The following is a 25,629-nucleotide window of genomic DNA, read 5'->3' as shown; positions in this document are numbered from 1 at the left end:
GAATATACCCTTCTCTTCACATTACTATGAATACTCTAAGGAGCCATTTCTCCCCTAGCTCACCCAATATCATTATTGTATCTGCTGTGACCTCATCTGAACCTACTGTTTTCCTTGACTTAATTTTCTTTAGTGCTGTTTCTTACTTCCCCTATGATGGGCTCATTTTCTTCCCTTACTGTAGGCTATGTCTGGGGCAGTATAGCTTCTGTGGGGTTTTCTTCATTAATAACCTGCTGAAAGTACTCCTATCTGCCTTTGCTGTCCTGTAGACTGATGAGCTTATGAAGGGTATCTGACTATCTTTTTTATTTTTCTGTCTTTGCCTTGCAACCTGATATGGTTTCTTTGTCACTTTCCAGAAGCTGGTAGAGTGAATCTCATGCTTTGTTCTTTGCTATTGCAACTCCCTTTTTAGCCTCTTTGTTACCCAACCAGTATGCCTTCTTAGCCTGGCCCGTTTTTTCTATCTTCCACTTTTTCCTGCACCTTTCTTTCTATTGATGATTTCCTGGACTTCTGCATTCCACCACCAATTTTCCTTATGTAACTTATTTTCATACCTGACTTGGCCACATATCTGTTCTGTAGTCCTCACACATGCTGTTTTCATAGGATCATAGGAGGTTACTAGGCTATCGACCCAGAGGTCATTTCAAACCTAGCTGTTTCATCCCAATGTAATACCATAGATACTCTAATCAATACCCAGGACTGTATTTAGTAATGACAGCCCATGTCCAGGAAAGTTGTGGGTGCTATGCCTGGTAAGAATTTATGGTCCCCCATCCACTCATCCAGGTTCCTTTTGAACAGTGTCATAGAGGTGCTTTGCTTCACATGAAATGGCAGTCTATTCCAAAGATGCGGCAGTAACTCGGAGACAATCTGTCCTCCCAGCCCATCTTATTCAAGTTCCAGGACATATTTATATCCCTGGAATGGTAGGTCTAGTCCCATTTGATTTACAAATGTGCAGCAAATTCATTAGGTTTGGGTTAGAGGTTGCTCTGTAAGCCAAGCATAAGTCTCCCCCTAAGAAGTCTATACAATACTGAGTATAGTGACAGGGAGGTTAGTCGGTCTGTGTAAGGTACATGCTGGAGTCCCCTCTGAGGTCTCTCTAATTGCTGCAGGTGCTTTATATGGTACATGCCGAAAGGGGCAATATACTGAATTATGGGCCTGATTAGTGACGAGTAGAGAAAGGTTATAACCTCCTTTGCTCTAGAGGTGATGTTTTGCTAATCAAGTGTGCTATGTAACAAGCCTTCCTTACTACAGTAGACATATGGTGGTCAAAGTTAAGGGTGCAGTCTACTTGTGATTCCCAGATCTCTTACCCCTTTGTAAGTACATAGGATATTTTTGTTAATTTTATAGTGTGAAGGAACATTGTTTTTACCAAAAGGAATGATGATGCCTTTCTTTGCATTCACTTTGAGACCATAACTAAGACACCAGTCGTTAGTCTGTGTATGACCCTCCTTAAGTATACTGACATATACTGAAATCATTGGTATTCAATAATTACACCCAGTTTGCAGTCATCTGCAAACTTGGTCAGCCACAGCCCTTTAGTTTTGGCCTGAACTTCTGAGAAGTATATACCAAACAGTAGGGGGGCTGCAGTGACCCTTGTGGCACTCTGCTCATTTCAGTTTGATGTGGACTCACCCGCTTTGATAGTGTGTAACCGGTTTGTGAAGCATTTGCCAACCCATATTACAACAAAGGGGTTTACATTCAGTTTGCTAAGTTTATCAGTAATGCCTGAGTGTGGGATTGTGTCAAAGGCCTTTGCCAAGTCAAGGTATGCTGTGTGCACAGATTTGCCCTCATCAATGGCCCTGGTCATATTTTCAAAGAAATATACCAGGTTTAACAGGTAGGATTTGCCCTGGATGAAGGTGATTTGGGTCAGATCCAGAGTTTGGAGGTCACCTATGTCTTTATTTATAAGGTCCATGATAATATGTTTCACGCCTTTACAAATGAGGCTGGTCAGACTTATGAGTCTATAATTCCCTGGGTCTGTTTTTAAGCCACCTTTGTGGAAGGGAATAGCTGTTCTCCATTCTGCAGGAAAAATCCTGTGGTTAGGCTGTGATTAAATAAGGTACTTAATGGTGATGCTAGTTCATGTTTTAGTTTTTTTAAAAGACAGTCTGGGATGCTGTCTGGTCCCATACAGGCTATGTTTTTTTTGCCTTAGACAAGGCTTTAAAGACCTCCTCTTTGGATATGTAGGGTAGGAGGGGAGTTGGTGGCAAGGTTTGTAATAAGTTTGGAGGGAATAATGGAGTGAAATTTTCACCAAATCTGTCTGATAGCAAGTTTGCTATCACTGCAGAATCAGTGTGTGTGTCATACCGTTAGATACTAGTTCGGCATATGCTTGGGTCCTACCTTTTAGGCTATGTACATAGCTGTAAAAGGCCTTATGCTTATCCTTCATTGTGATTGCTAATTTTTTTTCAAAGTTATCCTTACAGGATTTGACATGTTGTCTTATTTGCCTGCTGAGGCTGAGGAGGGTGCTTTTCCATTGCTGGGGCCTCACCTTAGTTTTCTTAGACAACAACTTTTTGCATTTGTTGTAAAGTTTGTTAATGCTGGATGTCCACCAGGGTGGGATGTTTTTATTTGGGGCTCTGGCTTTGATTTTTTTCTGGAACAGCAGAGTCTATACACTTCTACAAGTGATTGTACAGGGCTTTAGTATAAGCTTTGGTGTAGTTATCACTTCCAGCTGGGTGTGGGGCCTGGAAGGCATTTATACCTTCCCCTAGGAGGACATAGTTTGCTTTGGTGAAGTTATTTAGTCTGACTTTGCCCCTTGTGAGTTCTGGTGTTAGTGCCAGTTCGAAGGCAACTAATTTTTGGTCAGATTTGACAAATGATGGTCCGACAGTTGCGGTGGTACATCTGTTTGTCATGTTAATGAGGACCAGATCTAGTATGTTTGTTCCCCTTGTTGGGGCTGGAAAAATTTGTTCCAGGACATTTGAGATAACAAAATCAAGGAACTTTTGCACTAGTGAGTTAGGTCTAGGATAGGCTTCCCAGTTGATGGTGGGATAATTGAAATCTCCTGTGACCAGAGTGTTTGGCAATATTTGGATTGACTTCAGTTTGGTCAATTAGACATCATGTGCATGATGATCTATGGAGGGGGATCTATAACTAGCTATGACTTGAATGGGGATCTTACCTACAGTAATCTGAACTTGGAGTAACTCCATGGAGTTGTCCAATCTAACTACTCGGGAGGTGAATTTATCTCTACTATAGATAGAAACACCACCTCCTTTTGTTCTCACACATTCATTTTGTGGTCCGAAGGTGCAGAAGGCATTGTAGCCTTGCACAGCTGGGGTAATCTCTGAAGCCTTGAACTAGGTTTCTGTGACTGCACAGACATCTACATCCTCCAGTGACAGACATGCTTATAGGGTGTGCAGTTTTGGTTTAAGTTCCTCGTGTTTAGCAGTATAACCCTTATTTTGTGATGGTTGGCAATTTTCATGTTGGCAATTTTGTTTTTGAGACCTTGGCTAAAAAAGGCACTATGGGCAGGCAAGAGCCTTTGCCAGCAGCTGAAAACCTAGTGGTGCTAGGTGCAAACTGTCTCTGGCAAAACAGCAACATTTGTCGACCATGCCATCCCAGGCTGACAGAAACTGGATCCCCTTTGAATGCCACCAAAAACTAAGCCAATTATTGAAATTGATATTTTTTTGTTTATACTATGGCATCATTCTAGGTGAGGGTAATATGCTGATAAAGGCTAGGAACATACCTGCCTGGGACACATACTTAGAGAGCTCAATCATGTCTCTCCTCATATAGTCCAGTGAGGTGTATCTCAGGTTATTCAATCTAACATGAGCTATGACAGAATCATAATGGTACGTGTTGTCCAGAGACCTGAATGCATGTGTGACCTGACAAATCCTGGCACCAGACAGGCAGCTGACCATGACTTTGTCCTTATCTAAACTGGTGAGTGGGACATCTGTGTGTTTCACTATGAAGTCTCCAATGACAAGAAAATGTGTTTTTTGAGTGTTATGCCTTAAGGGTTTGGTACGTGAGACACTGGTGTTGCTATGTGTCTTGGGTGCTGTCGGAACTGTTGTAGCAGTCTTTTGTTTTGGAGGTCCCTGGTATTTCAGTAAGTGTTTTGAGAGAACCACTGTGTATGTTGATTTATGTGTTGGGTGTGTGCTATGTGCATGAATAGTGGTACTATGTGTATGAGCAGTGGTGGGTGAGTTGACAACTTCATCGGTGTTACTGTTTCAAGTGCAAGAGATCAGGGATTCAAGATTCTTGGTGTAGATACATCTCTTGCACTCTGTACTTAAGTGAATTATTAGTAGAGGGTTGTCAGTGTACAAGAAGTTAATACACTGCCTCAGGAGACCCAAGTCAACAAGGCTGGCAGAAAAAACAAGGGTAGTCCAACTGTCCATAGTGATAGGTTTGAAGAATTGTTATTACAAAGGGGGTGCTTTCAGGACTGATCCATGAAGTGCACTGTAGATGGGCATTTCTGATGAGATTTTTGGCTGGTGGTTTAATAGGTCACAGCTCACTAGTAATATTTATTAGACTGGAAATATACTAAAGATGAGGATTACACTAATGTACTACAGCTGTATCTAAGGGAAAAAATTGTCGAAATTATCCGTCCAGCTATGGCGCATGTTCACCAGTGAGCGGTGCTGCATGAGGCACAAACAAACAGAAACCCACTCAAACATGGGGCTTAAATACCAGAAGCTAAAAACGTAAAAAAAAACTTAAAAAAATTCAAAAGAACCAATGGGGATGCTTACTCCGAGCCTTAGACCAGTCACCCTTCACCAGACAGGTTCCAATCAGCATACTTCTCTCATAAGGGTGTAGAAGGGCCCCTTCCAATCAAAGATGGCTTGGAAAATGTGTTCAGAATACAACATCTGCTACAAACAGACCCAGATTCAGCAAAGCTGTATCTGGACTATCCTACAGTTACTAGCTACATGAATTTAGGTGAAATAAACCAAACAATGTTTTAAACACCAGAAAAACAGCAGTGAGACACGAAAAGTATTTTAAACAGTAGAAAAACAACAAGGAGACACTAAGGAATGTTTTAAACAGCAAACAAATCAATTACTTAAGACACTGCTTTATGGGAAAAACAGAACAAAGTAAACAGATGCTTTGCAAATAGTGAAAAATAGCAACAAGTACTTTGCAAACATTGAAAATAGCAAAAAAAGCTTTGCAAACAGTGAAAAACAGCAACAGAATATGATTTAGCAGGCACAATAAGACAGATAAATGCAGTACAAACACTGCAGTTTAGTTTACAGTATTAAAATAGAGTATTAAATAAGCAGAACACAATAATAAGTGCTGTAAATAGTATAATCAAGGAAAATAAAAGGCAACTTATGACTTTTGGGAAGCTCAGAAGCCTCTCATCATCTGATATCTCATCTCAGAGTTGTGGCTGGTAACAAAACTCAGTTCAGCTCGAATTAAGCAAGCAGAAACCCTCTCAAACTCAGGGCTTAAATACCAGAAGCTAAAAACTTAAAAAAGATGCTTTAAAAAAACTCAGAAGAACCAATGAGGATGCTTAGTCCAAGCCCTACACCAGTCACCATTCACCCGACAGGTTCCAATCAGCACACTTCTCTCACAAGGGTGCAGAAGGGCTCCTTGTAATCAAAGATGGCTTGGAAAATGTGCTCAGAATACAACAGCCACTACAAACAGACCCAGATGCAGCAAACTGAACTATGTTACTGCTACTAGCTACGCTAATTTAGACAGTAAACACTAAAAAATGTTTTAAACAGCAGAAAAACAGCAGTGATATACTAAAAATGTTTCAAACAGTAGAAAAGCAGCAAGGAGATGTTAAAGACTGTTTTAAACCGCAGACAAATCAATTATTTAAGACACTGCTTGGTGGGAAAAAACAGAACAAGCCAAACAAATGCTTTGCAAACAATAAAAAGTAGCAACAATCACTTTGCAAACAGTGAAAACAGCAACAGAATATGATTTAAGAGGCAGAGTATGATCTAACAGGCATAGTAAGGCAGATAAATCCAGTACAAACAGTGCTGTTTAGTTTACAGTATTAAAATACAGCATTAAATAAGCAGAACACAATAAAAAGTGCAGTAAATAGTATAATCAAGCAAAGAAACAGGCAGCTTATGTTTTTTGGGAAGCTCAGAAGCCTCTAGTCATCTCGTATCTTAGCTCAGAGTTTTGACTGGTAGCTCACCTCAGTTCAGCTTGGATTAAATAGTCTACAACAATTAAATGGTTTTGAGTTGCTTCCATTATTCTTCAACTCTACCTATTTCCTCTTCTTCTTCTTGAAGTGCTAGAACGCTGAGTAATTCCTTGATGCACTGCACTTTCCTTCCAATCAACTTCCAGGTCTTCAGTCTGGTCTCTATTGACCTTAGTGCCTTCTCTGATCACTGCGTTCAGCTCATTGTGGCAACCAGTGGTTTATGCTGTAGGTTGATGATTTCACTGAGAATGATTTTGCAATCACTGATTCTACCCCAGTGCCCTTTCCTTACTAAGAGGAAGTCTACCTGAGTTGCATGCTTTCCACCTTGCATGCGATCTTGTGACTGTCTCTCTTGATGAGCCACGTGTTGGCCACCATCAAGTTATTTGCAAAACAGAAGTCTAGAAAGGCCTCTCCTTCTTTATTCCTGTTGTCCCAACCATATGGACTCAGGCAGTCCTCACATCCTGTTCTCTCCTGATATATGCATTCAGATCCCCCATTACCAACACCAATTCATATTGTCTGGCTTTATCTAGTAGGTCCTGCAACTGCTGTCTAAATGCACTCTTTTTCTCACTTCCACAACCCTGCAGTGGGACATAAGTTGAGATTACAAATACTGCCTTATCATTAGGCTGTGGTCTGACTGCCATGAGTTTGTCACTAATTGTTATGACATCCTTCTGAAGCATCTCCCTTACCACAGTTCCCACACCATTTATAGCCTGTACTCCACCTGGGTAGTAGACTCTAGATCCCAAGTCAAGTGGCTTTAATGCACAGTCCCTCCATCTTGTCTCCTAGATACATAGTGGCATCTACTTCCAAGCCTCATCCTTTCAGTGAAGCCACATTGAGTGTGGCAATTCTTAGTTGGCTGGTTTTATGTCCTGGGCAACTGGATACCAGCCAGCAAGTGCTTATTAAGCCTGGGCAGCACATATACTCCTCCCACCATTAGTATGGGTGTAGGTCAGAGTAGGCTGGGCCCTCAACCCAATTATCACTTACAAATAACCATGCCTATTTTGGTGACATTAGTCAACATGATTGAATCACCTAGAGCCATCTATGTGGCTTGCCCTGCCACGGTACTCAGTCTGTTATCAATGTTCTCCTATCTTGAGAATACTGTGCACCACAATAAATGCCCAAAAAGTTTGGTCTAGACAACTCTTGCCACTATAGTGCACCATCTAGAGTATGTGCTTCTGCTCACATCTCCATTCTTGTGTGAGTCTCAGATGGAAACACTCAGCATCTTTTTTGGAGGTGGAAGAAACCCCACAGAGACACTGGGAGAACATGCAAACTCCAAACCGACATTGGCTGAACATCAGAATCAAACCTTGTACCTTGTGCATGGGAGGCAAAGACCTTAACCATCATTATGCTAACTGGTCTAACTGCATTAGAAATACTAAAGAAATTGAAATATTTATGTTATACTGTGACTATCAATCAAAAGCACAGTTGTTCACCGATGACATTTAATTAACAGTAGGATATATAAATTAATCAATTTAATCAAAATGGCAGTTCTATAGAGTTGCTTTAAGAAATATCTGTGATAAAATTTAATGAATATAAAACACAGATGATACTTTTAGATCAAACTATCTTTCCTTTTTTAGTGGAAAAGATGAACTTGAACTGGAATAAGAAAGAAATGAAATATTTAGGGATAAAATTTCAGGAGATATAAATAGCATAATACAGAGCATCTTTAAAGAGCTCATATTAGAAATAAGTCAACTAATTAAAAAATAATTAAAAATGGAACAACTTGTGTCTTACATTGTTGGAATGATTAACTTTAATAAAGATGGTAGTCTTGCTTAAGATACTATATATTCTTCAATCAATATCTTTAGCAGCAGATAATCATGAATAAAGAAATTAGACTGGATATTATTGTCATGTTATAATATCCTTCTAAATCAAAAACAGCAAATATTAATCTTAACAGAACCTGGAAAAGTGGTAGAATTGACTTCCCTGACTTTGAGTCATATGTGATGGTTTAATTATTTAAAACATTAGTAGTTAGAAAGCAATTAATTTACTAAGTATGCATTTTTTCTGTTGAAGAAAAAAAGGTTTTGCCGGAATTAATATTACATATTTTATTTATTATTAAACAGGGCATCAGTCCCATTAGTGGTCTACCCAAATTATATAAGCTGATTTTGAATATTAGTAAAAATATATGAAGAAACTACTGGAACTTCCTAGAGGCACATACTTTAGATAATTTAAAGGGCAAACAAAAGAAAAGGTTTATTGTTGCAATCTGTATGTTTAATTTCCACTAATGTATATCGGACAATGTTTACTTGGAAAAATAATGTTATAATTTTCGTTACTTGATATAAAGTGACAACAATTTATAAAACACATTATTATATTTGCTGGAGTTGGAATTAAAAGTTAACTGGCAACACATTTTCTTTGACTACAATAACATGCAATTATTTTGGTTAGAAGTAAAGAAACATTAAAACATTATTGACAAATAACTGCATTTTAACAAGATCAGTGATTCTTGTGAATGCTCTTACACATAAGAGAATAAACCAATTAGCACCGTTTTGTACCTTATTAGCAATTGTCAGAAAATCTATAATTAAGAAATAGGAACATGATGTAGTTTTGCCATTGTTTTGTCCAAATAAATAAATAAAATAAATAAATAAAATGATGTCATTAAAATCATTTCTAGTAGCAAAAATCCAACATTTATATGTTGGATCAAGTTAGATTTGTTGTTTGAGAAACATAGTTAAAGTTGATAGAAATAATTTTCTATTAATTCTGCACCTCAATTTGTTTAGATGTATTTTACTTTATGTTAAAAAACAATAAAGATGTTTTAAAAATTTGTCTTTTTGATGGATACAAATTCATGAAAGTCAGACATTCTCAAGAGTATTAAGGTTAATAGGATTCAGTTTCTCTAAGCAAAGTAGCTAATCTTTCACAAACTCAAATGCAATATTATTGCTAGGTCCTTCATGCACATGGATTATTGCCATAATCTGTAGACAAACACCCTCATGGAACAATAAACTTTTCAACAAAAATGCATGTCTCTGGTGACATAATTCAGTCTACTTATAGTAAAAGTGAATTACCTTTCATCATTCTTGTAACTGCCTCTATGAAAACCACAGCAGCAGAACAAAGTCATACTAGCTCTCACAACTAGTTGTATGTACTTTTTGGTTGTGTTCCTGGGCATCAGATACACCTGGTAATCTTGGCTTCATTTTTTCATATATCAGCTCACTCTGGGTTGATTCTCTAGCACCTCAGGATCACCATTTTCCATTCTAAGGTTCATGGACTCAACTTTCTTCATGGTTTCTGCCATCAGAATATATGAAATTGTAACTTGAGAGTCCGTAGGAAATATTAAATGGTTTAAAGTCATTTGGGTGTAAACTCCCAATGTACAAAAATTACTTCTGCATCCTGCAAACTGATAATACCTTTACTAACATTCAGACTTAATCATTCACATTCATATGCAAACTCATTTTCCCTGTCACTGATGCCCTGGATTCGATCCCTTATACTTGTAGCACAATATAACACAACAGCACTTCCTACTGATATTAAAACCATCTTGGGCCCACTGAAAATAGGTTGTGGCTAGTGGCATTAACCCATTCAATAAAATAAATAAATAAATAGCAAAAATAAATATCTTGTAAAATAATTTGTTACAGTGCATATCTGACAGCAGTCTCAGGCACAAGGCAGATAACATGCCACTACTTTATTAAATGTTTACAATCTCGTATGATTTAGTAACGGTAGACATAAAAACAAATGAAAGATGTTACATTTTATGCTCAGCAGGTTTAGAATGCATACATCTTTAAATCACCTGCTCAGACATCACCCATTAATAAGTGTATCCATCTTAAATGAAGTGATGGCATGAAGTGTGCAGTACATATCTGGATGAGTTTCTTTAAGACCTGTTTTTACTAATAGTTTAATATATTTCATGCTGGCAGATCTGAATCGTGTATGCACTCATTGGTAAGGGTGAACTGATATTGTTAACATTTTGACATCTTTATGTTTTCATTCTGTGAAGTAGTGTTCATCCTGATAAGTCTAATATCTTCCTGGTGTTGTGTTACTACTTAGTTTTACCCTAACATTAGCAAAACTCAGAAGAAATGTTAACCTGACTAGTAGCAACCATACTAGTTACAGAGTGGATACAGAGACCATTAATGAGAACCAAGAAAATGCATACGGACAAAGTTACTTCACTGGCAGGTAAATGTGTCACTAGCAAGATAAGCTTATGAAAGTCTGCTGTGGATATAAAATATCCACTTATGGCAAAAAAAAACATCAAAGTAGTTTCCTATTCTCTGTAATTTAATCAGAAAATAAAAACCTTTGTTATTAGAGCAAAGAAAAGCAGCAGGTTTAAAAATGTATGGCTAGATACTAATAGGGTATGCTTTTCTTAATGGTACACGTTGCAACTCTTGTATTATGAGCAGAATTTGAGCAATAAAGAAAACACTTTTTGACAATGTGTATATACTCACAGACATAAAATCTCGTACATTAATATTTAAATAACATTCCATATGATGTTATGTTTTATATTATGAAAACTTCAAAGAAGTCCTACATTCAACCACATGATGCCACTAAAGATTATAACAGTGATTTTATACATATTTCCAAACAAGAAAATTGTCCATGAAGTTCCTTTATGCTAACTTACTAATAAAATTAATGATGCAAATAAAGACATCATGAACAATACTATGTGTGCAATAGCAGCCTTGTAACTGTATAATATTGGGGTTGGGAGGGTGGCTTAATGGCTAAGGTGTTTGCCTTACAAACACAAGGTACAGGGTTTGAGTCTCACAAGGGATAATTGGCTAGGCTTAAAATGGCTCGCAAGGGCAGTTAGCTTAATACTAAACTATGAATCTATGAACCTATATTAGTTAGGAAGATTATAATGCAGTTATAATTTCATCTGAAGTGAATAAAATCTCCTTGGTCCTGATGTGCTTGCAGACTAATCTGGGGTGGTAAATGGTTCCATGACATGGAAGGATAAAGACAGACAATGACCCAGAGTCCTTGAGCTTGAATAAGGGTCCAAGTTTTGGTGACGCTCTCTGGGGTGTGAGACATCACTCATTACTAAATGTATTCATATTAAATTAAGTAATGGTATGTTCTATAGTAGATGTGTCCAACCTGCGGCCCGCGGGCCGCATGTGGCCCTCAGAGCTCTTCCATGCGGCCCTCAACCTCTAACTGCAACATCGATGTACGCATGCCCCAAAACACTTTTTTTTGTTTTGTGTTTTTCGCTCCCATGACCTGTAACAATAATGTCGGTGTGCCCATGGGCCAAAGCACCTTCTAGTTTTGTTTTTGAGCCAAAAAAGGGTCAGTGTGTTTACGCCATTATTTTGCGCTGAACAATCAGTGTGCGTGTGTGTGTGTGTGTGTGTGTGTGTGTGTGTGTGTGTGTGTGTGTGTGTGTGTGTGTGTTCTCGCTGAAGAGGGACTCATGTATGGATTTGCTGCTGTTCCCTTTGAAAGGGACAGCAATTACCTGTGTTAATAGGTAAGTACGGAGTGAGTGAGTGCATGCATGAAAGCAGAATTGCGTGCGTGAAAGTAGAAGAAGAGTGTGTGTGTGTGTGTGTGTGTGTGTGTGTGTGTGTGTGTGTGTGTGTGTGTGTGTGTGTGTGTGTGTGTGTGTGTATATGTGTGCATGAGAGAGAGAGAGAGAGACGCATGCACTAAGAGGCTAACAATGATCATTCTAAATACTGAACACAAACAAGTTAGCTCACAAATATATCATACATTGAGTACACTTTCATTAAATTGCGGCTTTCCTGACAGGGAGAGTGTTGGATTGAACATGAACTCATACCTCTTAACTGTATGGATTTTCAAAGAATGTCTGGATTTTTGCCTTATCTTCCAATTTGTGTCTTTTGCTTAGGAAAATAAAGTAGTCATCCAAGGTAATGCAGTTCCAGGGAGTAAGAATGAGACAGCAGCCTAGGGTTAATGGGTCAGTAGTGGACTGACTATGTGGGACTGTAGCATATAAAGTTGTATTGTTTTTTCAGACAAACAAAAAAGTACCTAGTACTGTTTTTTCATTGGTGAGTTCTAAGCAGTGGTAGATTGGACAACAGTAAGCTTAGCTTTGGCGGATCATCAATACTGGCAAATCAAGTGGGCACATTATCATTTTTTTAAATGTTTGGGATTTTATTGTGTATGTGTGTACTTATGTGTTGGGAGTGCTGCAACAGTAGATGATTATTAAAGACAGAGACTTACGGACTGTGGAGAATATGTTTCTTTGTTTCAAAACCTAATACTTGGGTACGCATGCCAGAAGTAGATTTTTTAAGACATAGCTTCTTGCCATTTACAGTGGATGGATATTTACATTTAATGGACAATGTATTAGTGTGGGCCTGTGGGGTTCTGAAGGATGCCAAGTCTACCACTGCCAATGTCTTGTAAAGTGACCTGGAAATGGATATTGGGATGTTACTGAAAAAATGCAGTAAGTGGGCTTAGAAATATAGTTTAGTTAAACAAAGTGTACTTTCAATTTACAGGCCATAATTTAATTTATTTCAGGTAGTCCAGATACTGGTAGATTGTATACCATTAGACTTAATTATGGAGAGCTGTCATTCTGGGGAAACAAGCAGCCCTAGTTTCAGTGAAAGCTCTGTGGTTGCTTGCAGGTAGGAAGTTGCAGGATGTTGATGCAATGTGTTTTATGTATTATTTTTTAATGCATTTGTCATTTCAAAGCATAGTTTTCTTTGATGCAAAAGAAGGCAGGACTGAATGAGCCATATAATGTTTAACTGACAATAATGGGATAGAAAGATTATAAGTGATGTATAATGTTTGCAGCTACAGTTGTTTCAATGGTGTCTGTGATGCATAACTATTTTTGGGCCTGTGTCCCACTTTTATTTATCGCTTTGTCCAGATTTCTTGCTCTAAGTTTGAGAGTTATGGTTCCATACTAAATCAAAAGTTGTATTTACCTTGGAAGACTTTTCAGCATAATTATGAAAAACAGAGCCTTTTTAATATCTCTGCTTATTTCCAATATAAACTGCCATGCAACCTTGCAAATAACCTTCTTATTAAGCTACTTTACTTCTTTTGGAATTGATAGGTATGATTCATCTGTTCGGACATAAGCATAGAATGCTAATGTGACTTTGATTTCTTGCAGCAGTCTGTGGTTTACATAATCACAATAACTTTTCTGTGTTTCTGGGTGTGTAATCAATTTAACATTTTTAAAGATGTTTTCCAAAAATAAATAAATAATCCTCTCTACACTTTGAGCTATTGACAAAGTCTGGGAATTTGTTTTTTTCTAAAGCGAAGGTCAGCATTACAGCTCAGTAAACTGTCAGTCTGTGAGTAACTTCTGCACAAATTAAAATGTCTGAATGTCAAATGGCTTTAGATTGGAGGGAAGTTTATTTTTATTTATTTTATTTTATTTTACATTTGTTTACGGGGAAAGTCCGACTGGGCACAGGTCCATTTTCAGCAGAGGCCCAGGGAGAAAAGCTCCAAAAATAACACAAAACAATATAATACATGAGAGAGATAGCAAATTATGGATGTAGTACTCATACAATATGGCAGAGATTACATCTCGTAACAGTGAGAATCATTGTGGTACAGAATAAACTTAAAAACATTTTTTTTTACAGTTATAATTACAGCAAGGCAAATATCAATGAGTTAAGTTTTTAGGAGAAAGCTGTTTGTACATAGCTGAAGCTCTGAAACAATCTTTTGGTATGGATTAACCTGGGGATTGACACAAGTTATATGTTTACACCAGTATGAAGCATTATACTTTATGGTTTTCTTATTGATTTACTTTTTGCCGAGCAGTTGTTTGTTGATTTATTGATGGTCCTTTTGGTGGTGGGAAATTACATGGATGAATCCATCTCTATTATGATTTTTTTTTCAGATATTTTGACTTTTTTTTCAGATATTTTGACTTCCAGACAATTTCATTCAGTGAGTGGGTGTCATGTGATTACTGAGGTTGCCTGTTTAACAAGTAGGGGCTTTTTTTTGTGTGTGTGTGTATGTGTGTGTATGTGTGTGTGTGTGTGTGTGTAAGAGAGAGAGATTTAATATGTATACTGAATATAATTTTGCAAATGGAATTCTTAGTTAAACATGCCCCTCTTCTTGGGCAACTAGACTTGAGTAACCGATATTAGATCTTAGCCATCCAGCTGGGAAAGGTTAGTATGTGGATTTTCCATCTGGTTTGATGAAGGCTATGCTACTTACCCAAGGACTACATTTATGGCTATCCATCCAGCCATCATGTTGCTGAACTACATTGTCTGATAATGTGAGGAGCTTTTTACAGGCGTTGAAGGTTTTTGTGTCAAGAACCTGTCCATAAAAAGTGGCTTGTTTATGTTGCAGTGAAGGCTGTGGTCTTTGTAGTGAGCATTTTAAGTGTAACCAGTATTTCTGAGGTAGAGGAAGTCTCTTAAGGCAGGATCTTTCTTAGCCTGGAAAGCAAGCCAATGGTGAAATTTATAGGGGCCAGTGAGGGACAGAGGAAAGCAAGAAGCTTTTTAGTCTGTTTAGATAACTAAGTGAACTTAGTCCTTTGACCTTTTTTGGCAGAAATGGTTGTAGTCTTTCTTTTGGCAGGGTGTTTTGCTGAGGCACATGTCAAAAGGGGCATTGCACTCAATAATGGCTCTTGTAAAGGAAAAATACAAGGACGTTATGACCTCTTTGTCCCTGGATGAGACACCCTTACTAATGAATTGGGCCATGTAAAAATCTTTCCTTACAACGGAGACAATGTGGTGGTCAAAAGTCAGGTTTCTATCAACCTGGGACCCCAAGTACCATACAATTTATTGCATGCTTACAACATTGTTATTAATGTGATAATTTGTGGGGACATCACTCTCTTCAAAGGGGATGATGATGCATTTTTTGGCATTTAACTTGAGGCCATGTTTCTGGCACCAATTATTTGTTTGGGTGAGACTCTCTTGTAGCTTATTCAGAATTGTTTTATTAAGTCAGTAATGTGAATTCTTTACTTTACTGTAAATTTGTTGGCTCATTTTTGTGGATTATAGTATTGTAGAACTGCTGATGTTGACATTTTACATAGTTGGACTGCTGGAATGGTTTTCCCAGTGAGAAATGCTAGTGCTGTAGTGAAGATCTGTTTATTTGTAATGCACACATATATATATATATATATATATATATATATATATGGGTAGAAGTTTGGTACATCTGTCTGAGGTGCATGCTCCAACCCCTCTCCCCCCCAGTCTCTGTAGGAGACAAGAGATGGGATTGAAGCACTTGCCTACAAGAGGTGCATATCCTTCCAAGGGGGTAACATCATTCACAAAACTGGGTGTCATGCATTAATAAAGGCCTATTACACACCCATCCCTGGCAAATAGAGGCATGTATAGCTGAAATGGTAGGGCTAAAGTGAAAAAAAACAACAACTGGCAGCCTGGATGATAACCTTTCCATGGCTATAGTTTTGCTCCACTGCAGGAAATGAATGTTTGGTAATAGCATACAGTGGTCAGCAGTTACAGAGGAGCAAAAAACAAAAAAAAAAAAAAAAAAAAAACACACCTACAGAAGGCAGAACTGGTGAACTGGCTGATTTTTACTACAGCACCTTATACTTAAAGTAAGGCTGCATATGACAAAACACTCATCCATTCATTCTTTCATTCATTCATACATTTTCCTCTTATCTGCTTAATCCAAGGCAGTTATCTTGACACTCAGTGGGGGTAGAAACTCATACTGAACAGGACACCAGCCCATCATAAGACACACTATCCCAACCATTAGTAAAAGTTATTTGAATTGTTAGTCAGACTAGTACAGTTTAGAAGATCTCTAGTTTATCAATGGAACATCTTTCAGATGTGGAAGGAAACTAGCGTACCCAACATTCACCCACACAGTCACTGGGATGCTTGTGGACTCTACACAGAAGGTATCCCAATCAATAACTGACTGGTGAACCAATCACCTCAAGGCAGCAGTGCCACCCTATCAAAAAACAATTATCTATTTATATAACAGTATATATCTATATCTAGATCTATGTCTTTATCTGTCTATCTATCTATCTATCTATCTATCTATCTATCTATCTATCTATCTATCTATCTATCTATCTATCTATCTATCTATCTATCTATCTATCTATCTATCTATCTATCTATCTATCTATATGTCTTTGAACTTATTGCAGAAGATGTTAAACTCCCTAAATTTGTGATATTTTCAGATAACTCCCAAAGATTTAATTATTTGTTGGATTTTATTTTGAAAGTTTATTGTCTGGGAAAGAAAGATGTATCAAATGTACCGTGGACAAGTTGGAAGTGACAAGAGCTGGACATATACAGAACAGGGTCACATAGGATGCCATTAATTAAGAGATTATACATCTAAATGGGATTATATGTCTGTCATTCATGGGCCTACATATTGACATAGTTTGTTTACTTTGCCATTGAGGGATAATATTACTATTCTTAAACATGAGGATCATATGAAAATGGCACTGTCCATAAAAAATGTGATCTAAAAGGAATGTAGAGCTAGATACATATTAAGCAATAAATTACTTACATTTTAACAGTGGCAAATATAAATTGTTATTCTATATAAGATTTTTCAGATGGGAACACTTAGAAAATGGTAAAGAAATTATGTTGCTGCACTCTGATTTTTTAGGAGTTACTTTATGTACATTTCTTTCTGGTGAAGAGATGCATTGCTTCTTTTCTATAAATCCCCTTTAAGACCTCCTCCAGAATTCTCTAGGGCATTTAGTCTCCAAAGTAAATAGCACTGCAAAAATTGAAAGACTACAGTAAAGCTTATTTAGAAGAAATATGGCATTTAAGGATTCTCTTTGTATTCAAAGGCGAAACCATGGAATATTTTTTACTGTAATGTAGACATTGGTAGATATAGGAAATTGGTAGATATAGGTGTTAATACTTAAGGTCATTAAATATATTTCTGATAGCATACAATGATATGACTTTATGCAAACTGGATATGCTATTCAATCGCTTGCTTAGGGTTCAATGTCAGAAAGCAGTACTTCATATGAACTGCAGCCTGTGAAGTGAGTCAGAGGATGACACTTTGAGGCTGCAACTGGTACCAGTAAAACCTCCTGTTGGGCAGATCCATACTCTTAGCTGTCCAGATTTTTGCAGAATGTCCATATCTTTGCCTCAAAAGTTTGGTCTCTTCCTCATCAAATTAGTGGTTTTCTGACAAATCACTGGGATGATCTGAGTAATTAAATCACCAAATAATGACACATTTGAATGTCAGACTTCATATCCTTTAGAAAATGTATGTTCATAAAAACCCTGTTATTCTAGCTATTTTCTAAGTTTATAAGAGCAATATTTAAAATTTGTCCTTATTTTTGGGCCTTTGTCCCCCCATTATGTTGGGTTTTGTCCATATTTGTTGGCTAAGAAGTTGAGAGATATGGGCAGATCTGAATCTTGTATTTCAGTTATGGTGACTTACCTAATAAGCTTTAGATATGATTAAATAAAGAGGGGCTGATAAATAAGGGGTCCTGTAAACAGGACTCCATCACACTGACATTCCAGCTTTGGATTAAATCATTCACCAAGTGCTTAGCAGATTCCACAGGTTCGTAGGTTCATAAGAGATTACTAAGCTAACAGCTTAAGGGTCCTCATAAGCCTAGCCAGTATAACCTGATTTTACCCAATATGTGGCCTCTAGGGCCAAGAAGATGGCATAGGTTTGTGCATATGCCTTGAATATTTTACAGATTGCCCCTATCCATAAGGGACATATGCACTACTCCAAGTGTGAACTTGCAATTCCCAATCCGTTGATCCAAACGGGTCTATATTACCTTATCGAAAAGCCATAATATCGAAAGCTGAAAATAGCGATAAAATAGATGTATTTCTACGTGATGCTCTTTACAAAGGAGTCATAAATGAGGAGGAGTTTGATTTTTTGTACGTGAAATTTCCTAAATTACCAATATTATTTGGAATCCCGAAGACACACAAGGGATTAGAACAGCTAGAATGTAGGCCCATAGTATCGGCAAAGGGCTCCAAGACCGAACCTATGGCAGTCCTCGTAGATCAGACATGCAAAGGTGTGGTTATGGAAACACCACACATTATCAAAGATTCATGGCACTGCCTAGAAAGGATTAGAACAATTAATGAAGTAGATGTGGAAGATTATGTCTTCTTAACCATAGACGTGGTTAATCTTTTTTCTACCATCCCACATGAAGAAGGTATAGAGTTATTTGAAGAGAGCTTGAGAAACAGTGTATGTTTTGACCAGGGAAAACTTGATTTAGTGATAGATTCCATGAGAATCATTTTGACCAACAATTTCCTTAGCTTTGAGGGAGAGATGTATCAGCAGACAAAAGGAGTGGCAATGGGGGCAAGATGTGCCCCCGTGTTCGCAAATTTAGTTCTGCTAGCTTGGGAAAGAAGACACATTTTAACATCTGCATTTAATGTACACATTATGTTGTACAGTAGGTTCCTGGATGATATCCTGATCCTATGGAAAGGAAGTGAGGAGGATATAAACAAATTTATAGCTTATTTAAATCAGGCCACAGAGTTCTTTAAATTTACACACAATTGGAATGTAACATCAATTAACTTCCTAGATATCAACATCTTTAAACAGGAGGGAAAACTAATAAGCAACATTTATAGGAAACCTAGTTTCTCTAATTCTATGCTGCATTTTTCGAGTTGCCACCCGTACCACCAAAGAAAGGGACTTATTAAGGGGCAAATGGTGAGACTCTCTAGGTTGGTGAGTTCTGACACGATTTTTAGGAAGGAGATGTATGTCCTCATTGGATTATTTCTTGAAAGAGGATACCCCTTGAAATTATTATTGAGAACGAAGAAAGAAATTTATAGGAAAAGAAGGACAATGTATACACCTATACTCAATTGTGGGGGAACAGTGACAACCAATCAAAGTACGAAGATGGGTGGCATAGAAAAGGATAGAGAGAGTCTCACCTTTGTGTTACATTACAATGAAATGGCTAAAGACTTCTGTGAGAGTGTAAGGTTGAATTGGAACTATTGCTTCACTGAACAAATGAGGCAAATTTTGGGGAACAACCCCAAAATAGTGTTTTGTAGGGGGAAGAATATTAAAAACATACTTGAGAAGGAAAATAAAGGATACATTAAATCTAGGATGACTAAATGTGGGAACTGTAACGTGTGTAGATTTATAGCAGAAGGTGGTTACACATGTGTGAGGGGTTACCCACGTACCTTGGCATGCCCTGGTGTTTGTAATTGCAACACCAAGTGTTGCGTATATTTGGCATCCTGTGTGTCATGCGAGGCTTATTATATTGGTATGACAACACGTAAACTACGGGAGAGAATAGGTGAGCATGTTAGAAGTATTAAGAACAAAGATGAGCATAATGCTCTCTATTTACATAGTAGGTTTTGTAATAACTTTAAAAAGTTTTTGTTTTTTATTATAGACAGGGTCATGCCATCATCAACAGGAGATATGAATAATAGGGTGGCGGTATTGGAAACAGAGTGGCAAATAAGACTCAATGCCACCAAATACCCCGGCCTTAATGACCATATTTCCTTAAAACCCCACCTAAAATGGAGGGCTGCAATAATATAATGCAACACAGTAGAACCAAAATGTTTCTCAATTATTTAATAAGGACATGAAGATGAAAAAAGTACGAGGAAGGTTATTTTCTTGGCATACATTTGGTTGTAATTGTAGTTTTATTTTATTTTTTTATACACATACATAAACAATTGTTTATAAATGGATATATTAACCCTAGTAAAAATCTAGTTAAATATATAAGTGAATATAATATAGGAGAAGTTATTTGTTTAATTTAATATTCTATTAGAACTTACTTATAATTTTATATATATGCACTTATTATATAACCACTAAATTGATTGTACATACAACATGGATAATTGGTATGAATAAAAGATATTTTATACATACATATTTTTTTAAAAAATGATGAGCTAGGATAAAACTGTTTAATTAAGTGATTAATTGGTTGATTGGGGATGTATTGTTTGTATTTAATGTGGAAGGAAGTGTGTAAGAACAGACTCTGAGGATACCAGTTTACTGGTGAAAGCGCTAAGTCTGTATCTTGAGGCAATAAAGGATTTCTTTTCGTATTTGCTGCAACTGTTTTTCTTCCATTGCTGTGGTGGATAATTGTGTGTTTACTTCATATGAACTGCAGCCTGTGAAGTGAGTCAGAGGATGACACTTTGAGGCTGCAAGTGGTACCAGTAAAACCTCCTGTTGGGCAGATCCATACTCTTAGCTGTCCAGATTTTTGCAGAATGTCCATATCTTTGCCTCAAAAGTTTGGTCTCTTCCTCATCAAATTAGTGGTTTTCTGACAAATCACTGGGATGATCTGAGTAATTAAATCACCAAATAATGACACATTTGAATGTCAGACTTCATATCCTTTAGAAAATGTATGTTCATAAAAACCCTGTTATTCTAGCTATTTTCTAAGTTTATAAGAGCAATATTTAAAATTTGTCCTTATTTTTGGGCCTTTGTCCCCCCATTATGTTGGGTTTTGTCCATATTTGTTGGCTAAGAAGTTGAGAGATATGGGCAGATCTGAATCTTGTATTTCAGTTATGGTGACTTACCTAATAAGCTTTAGATATGATTAAATAAAGAGGGGCTGATAAATAAGGGGTCCTGTAAACAGGACTCCATCACACTGACATTCCAGCTTTGGATTAAATCATTCACCAAGTGCTTAGCAGATTCCACAGGTTCGTAGGTTCATAAGAGATTACTAAGCTAACAGCTTAAGGGTCCTCATAAGCCTAGCCAGTATAACCTGATTTTACCCAATATGTGGCCTCTAGGGCCAAGAAGATGGCATAGGTTTGTGCATATGCCTTGAATATTTTACAGATTGCCCCTATCCATAAGGGACATATGCACTACTCCAAGTGTGAACTTGCAATTCCCAATCCGTTGATCCAAACGGGTCTATATTACCTTATCGAAAAGCCATAATATCGAAAGCTGAAAATAGCGAAAGCGCAAATGAGCAAATTCTTTCCCTGGAAAAGAAATCGCTAGCCCTACCACCAACTACACACTAATCTAAACATAACAAAGTGGGTGGGGCTTCACCCCCCCACCCCCCCCAACTAAATATACCAACTCCGAGATTGCACTACAGTGGGGAAAAGGGCAAATTCATAAGGATGGCCGTGCGGTTTCTTTCCCAGGGAAAGAATTCGCTCATTTGAGTTTTCACTATTTTCAGCTTTTGAATTTTCCGGTTCAATGAAAAGCCATTCGATATTACGGCTTTTTGATAAGGTAATAGGAACCCGATAAAAAACTGTGTTTGAAGAGGGCTAGGGAAGGTCTCTGTTTAAAATGAATATGAAGCCTGTTCCAAAGAAAGGGTAAATCCTGTGACACATATCTGTCTTTCCAGTATGTTTTCTTTGAGTCACTGACTAGGTTCAGATTCCTAGACTGGGTGACCCTCATGCTGTTTGTCTTGTGGATGTGTTGCAGCTCCACTTAGGTATAGGTTACCCCTTAGTAGTCAGTAAGAAACAGAGTGTAAGAACTGATTAGAATGTAGAATACTGGAATAAACTGGAAATAACCTTAAAGAAACTGGAATGAGACTGGAATGAATGTCTATCTGTTCATTGCCCAGAACTGTGCTGAAATGATGCCAGTCTCTCCTTTATGTGTCAAATCTTTGTGTACCTTTCAGAATAAAAGTCTGCATTCACTGTACTTTGGTTATGAATGTTGTATTATGTACAGTGGAGGTAGATGTCAACAATATCTGAATCAAATCTTAATGTCCGTAGCTTCTGCACTCATTCTACTGTCTGTAAATTCTGCACTCAGACTGTCAAATCTTACTGCCTTCAAGTAACAGTGCTGGTATCCTGAAATAGTCTGTAGCTTCAACAGTCATTCTACTGTCTGTAAATTCTGTACTAAGAACATTATTATGTATGTAGCTTTTGCACTCATTTTCCTTTCCTCCTAAATGAAATAATTAATAATCTGGAATGATATATATTTGACCTGATTGTTGCACTTACTATCGAGTGTCTGTACCAGTCTTCTGTGGACTGCTCTGCAATGACTTTCTGCATATCACTCCAAATGAACTAACAAACTGTGCCTGAAGTATCTCCTAATAATTTCAAAACTTTGTACATGTCTACATGCCTCTTTAACCTTGGTTCCCAAGCTTTGTACCATCTAAACAAGATCTTTATGTACTCAAAGCACTGTACATTCTGTTAGCACATTTTATTCTTATCAGTATTCTTAACTGAATGTTATTTTCACATCCTGAAAGTGCATTCACTGAAAGTGTATGCAAAATGTGAAGGCCTGCTTTATTATGGCTGCATTTCTAGACATGCAAAGCGAATACGGTACTCTTGTCTAACAAACTGCATTTAAATAATACCTGATGTTACACAGAGTAAAGGAAAAGGACTTGTAGTCTATCTGAATATGATATGTTAATACCATGTATTTTCTTAGTGAAGAACCTCTGGGGTCATTCCAGTTGTTGTAAGTGCCTAGTCAAGTACATGCCAAATGGTGCATTGTGCTTGATTATTGGACTAATGAGGACAGAGTACAGTGTATCTGGATGTCATGTCTTTACTTATAAGCTGTGTCACATAGAACAACTTTCTCACTACTGTGGACATGAGGCGGTCAAAGTTCAGGCTACTATCTATCTGTGTACGTTGACCTCTTACCTCTGAGTCTACTCTTAGGGGTATGCTATTAATATTGTGATTTGCAGGGATATTTGACTTCTCAAAGGGTATGATAATGCATTTTTTTTTGCATTTAGTTTTAGGCCATAGCTCTGGCACCAATCATTTGTCAGGTTTAAATCTTCCTGAAGGATATCTACATCATTAGGGGATTCAGTGATTGCCCCTAGCTTGCAGTCATCAGCAAACGTTGCCATCCAGAGGCCTTCCAGATTAGCCTTAACTTCAGAGAAATATATTCTGAATAGTAGTGGTCCTTAGTAAACTAACTCAAACAAACTGCTGATTCTGCATGTAACCCCTCTTTTGCTCTATCTTTACCAGATGGTTACATTTGTAACACTAGAATTACACAATATTATGTTAAAATTACAACCGCTATAATGACAGTTGTAGTATTTTCACATTATAAATATTCTGTTTTCGTTATTTTCATGTGCAAAGTGTAAATGTAATTGAAATAGCATATGAAACAAGTCATTTTCCCAATAACAGTATAATTAAGGTGCATCTATAATTATGGTACTTATGCAGAGGCATCAGGCATGCAAGGCATTGAGCATCAGACAAACAGCGATGAACAGGCATGCGCCACACAAATTTTTAAAAAAATACATTTTCGAGTATTGTGCTGTTTCGTTTCATGCAGCTACAAAATTATAAAGCTATGCCTTGTACATCATGATGACAATAGAAACTTTTGCACTTAAGATATGTCAGAAAAGAAATAGCAGCAATCCATTCACAGCAGCAAGATTAGTAAACTTGTTGCTGAGAAAGGATCACTGTTATTTCATTTCTGACAGCAAATGAAGATATGCCTAGATCCAATTTCAGTCACTCAAATGCAGGTCAGGGACTTGAAATTTTCTGCACAACTGCAATTTTTACTGTGCATCTCTTCTAACAGCAGATCAAATAGCAATCCACAGATTTGCTGCAAAGCTGAGGATGGCCATAAGAGCTGTTGGGAAAGTGAGTAGTTTTCTTGTCCTGATTTAGTAGCAGAAGAAAAAAAAAAAGAAAGAAAGCAAAACTTCAGTGTTCAGTCATGAAGGGAGATTTGTGTATATTGCTTTGTCCTTTTATTCTCTTTTATGTTCCCCTTAATAAGTGTGGAGTTGACAGAATCGCTGTCTTTAACAAATTGGAGACATTGTTCAGAAATTTTGATAAAGTCCTAAAATTATGTTTCATAATCATTTTGCAGGCTTCGTATGATGATTTTATACTGAATAAGGTTTTATTCTAAGAGACATTGGCAGATGTCAGTTTTTCTTACTTCCATAGCTTAACTACTTGGTGGGGTATTTTTAAAATCTGTCTATAAGAAAGATAAAGCCAGAAGAACTATGCCTTGCTGGCACTTAGCAGTTTTCTTGTCTGCTTTACTATGTCTAAACAAAGGGAGAAAGAGAGAGACAGAAAAACTGAAAGAAAATATTTTCTGTAGCTCAAAGAAAATAGAAATTAACAGTGTATACAAAATGGCATAAACTAATAGAATAGTCTTGAATTTGAAAATTAGGCTGGGCTACAACTACGCAAACACACCCGAGGAAATCTACTTTGATTGTACTACGCATTGGAACTATTTACTGCTTTTGCCATAGAGTGCACACATGTGGATGTTAAAGTACTGTATTGTTATTTTTGTTATGGTAAATTGCAGCAATTAGAACTAGTTCAGCAAGTAAACTTCTGGTGAGAGAAAGATCTACTGTTATTTTTCTGGTCAAAATTTGTTATTGTCTCCGTGAGCAGGGTGTGTTTAACTGGTCTGGGTGGTCTAGTGTATTTATTTAAACTCAGCGTGTTTGTGGCCATCGTTGCTCCTTGGCTGGACTTTGACTACTTGAGCCTGCCTGGGAACATCTGTTTGGCTTTGACTTCAAATAAGATCCGACTACACATGGGAAAAGTGGCACAGTCCACGGCATAGTTGCTCACAAACTGTTTTCAACAGATCTAGTATTCACACATTCTGGGTTTGTAAAAAAAAAAATCTATAAGAGGTGGTGATAATTCCGATGCAAATCATCGTGTTCTAGACCTAGACCTTTGTGACTTATAGTCTTGTTCAGCTAAATATGGCTGTGTATAGTGGTGGACATCTGTGTGTTGCTGAGAATACTTGTCCATAGTTGCTTTATAATTCTTGGGTAGAGTTTTGTAGATAAACTATATATTGTCCCATTGTACTTGCATTTTTCATAAGACTGTTACCCCATGTCATTAAATTCTGTATACAGCTAATTGCAGCTACTACCTTCTACAGATATGTATCTCGCCATTGTCCTACGCTCTCTATATTTGCGCTTA

The sequence above is a fragment of the Protopterus annectens genome, chromosome 4.part0, assembly GCF_019279795.1.
Source record: "Protopterus annectens isolate FY-2018-M chromosome 4.part0, PAN1.0, whole genome shotgun sequence".
Lineage (NCBI taxonomy): Eukaryota > Metazoa > Chordata > Ceratodontiformes > Protopteridae > Protopterus > Protopterus annectens.
The sequence above is the reverse complement of the archived record's forward strand: the minus strand, read 5'-3'. Positions refer to the sequence as shown.